General features: G+C 42.8%; 1 pseudogene; it reads right to left on the reverse strand.

Moving 5' to 3' along the window:
• Positions 1-684: 684 nt before the first annotated feature.
• On the reverse strand, positions 685-1,453 carry LOC127229116 (U3 small nucleolar ribonucleoprotein protein IMP4-like; annotated as a pseudogene).
• Between the last annotated feature and the right edge of the window lie 483 nt (positions 1,454-1,936).

Here is a 1,936-nt window from a genome sequence, read left to right on the forward strand (position 1 = left end):
TGGAAAAGGAAAACAACAAAGGTCTTCAAATGTGCTGGTTCATCTCTCACCATTTTTCACCTTACATTCAAGTAGTAATAGTGAAGGTGATATTCCGTGCCTTCCCATTGTGTAGAATTAGGTTTTACACAGACAAGAGATATCAGGCATCTCCAACTCATTTTTAGTAGGCCATCTTTTGGCAAATGCTTCAGCCAACAGTTCAAATTTCTGAAACCATTTAAAACTGTGCAAGCTTCCACATTAAACTTAGGATCTCTATTCAGTGGACTCATATCAATAAACAAAGCCTAACCTTGTTTTATGTTCCCTATACCACTATCCCACATCTTTAAAGTTTTAAAATCCAATTTTACATGTATTCCTTAGATTTATACTTACATGAACTAGCAAATTCATTACACATCCTCATGGACTACACATTCTATCTTCCCTCTCATAGCCTACTCAGCCTTATGTCTGGTACATATAGGCAACTATTGGTGGAGCCTGAGGGATGTCATTATTGTCCTACCTGGCATCTTCAGGGAAAGTCACTGCTGGTGACAATGGTAGATTCATTTCCACAGTCAAGACAGAAAAGCTAATATTTCTTTCTTTTTTTCTTTTCTTTCTTCTTCTCCTCCTCCTCCTTCTTTTTTTGTAGCACGATGACAGAGGTTTTATTTAGATTCTTACAGTCCCCACGTGGGATTAGTAAATCTGTGTGTGACCAGTCCCTGCCCCAAGAGTCCAAGTCTGCATCCTGACTGGTCAGTCGCTCACAGCTTACTAGGTGCTCAGGAAGACCCTCTTGCTGGCAGTGTTGGTATAGGGGTGCCAGCGCCACTCTACCTGTGGCCTCCTGCTCCAGTGTGCCCAGGCAAATCATGTATAACTTTAGCTCGAATCAAGGTCCAACCTCAGTTAGCTTCACATTTCGGTGGTCTGTCTTCTTGTAGACATGGTGTCAGAATGAATTGTAGTCATCGTGGTGATGACCGGATTGCTGTAGTCTTTTGGCACAAGGAATAGGTAACAAAGGATATCAGATACCCGCGTGCCCAAGCATGAGGTAAAGCAATGAGTGATGAGATGAGGCTTCGCCTCTGACAATGGTACTCAGGTCGGGGATGTCATGCCGCATGACCACGTTGCACAGAGTGAAGTAGGCAGTAGGACTGAAGGGCAGGTGGCTGACGATGAGTCCCACAGGTGTGCCTCGATGCTCATGGACAACTAAAAGTTCGGTGACCCCAGTGGCTTTACACGCTTGTACGTGGCAACCTCATGTCGACCTCGGTTCGGTTCATGCACTGGGCACCTGGGAACACCAGCTTTAGTTCGAAAAGGCAATATTTCAAGGGCTAGGAGGACTTCTGCTGGGGGTGGACAGACTCATGTGGGATAAACTTTTGAGAATCTGAGGGTTCAAATTTTTCAGCCACAACGGGGTCCCCACACATACCTCCATCCCCAGTTATTGCATCCCAATTTTACCAATTAATGCTATTACTTTAGTCACCACCTCCTTATGAGGCTGAAAGTTGAATTTTCTTGGTAATTCAGCCAGTCTTATAATGAATGCTTTGGTTTGATTTTCCACAGCTTGAACTCTGTGGCTACTGAAGACTCTCTTCCAGGGCACTTAGACACCCGAAGACTGTTCATGTGCATATGGAGCCAGTCAATTTTATCTCTGAGCACACTATAGCTATTAACCATATTCTAAGATGCCAAAAGTTTGTAATTTTATCAGAGTGGATTCTTTTCCTTTGTCAGTTTATCTAGATGTGCTAGCAGCAATCAACTATCATCATACTTTTCCTTAGTTTTCCACAAATTATCAAAAGTTCAGTCACTAAATCCGTAGCCTCTTCAATTGATGAATTGGGATAACTGAAAACATTTGGCTCTTTATGTTTGCAAAATAGTTCACATCATGACCTTTCAGTAC

Source organism: Phodopus roborovskii, unplaced genomic scaffold (genome assembly GCF_943737965.1).
Source record: "Phodopus roborovskii unplaced genomic scaffold, PHOROB, whole genome shotgun sequence".
In the NCBI taxonomy this organism is placed as follows: Eukaryota; Metazoa; Chordata; class Mammalia; order Rodentia; family Cricetidae; genus Phodopus; species Phodopus roborovskii.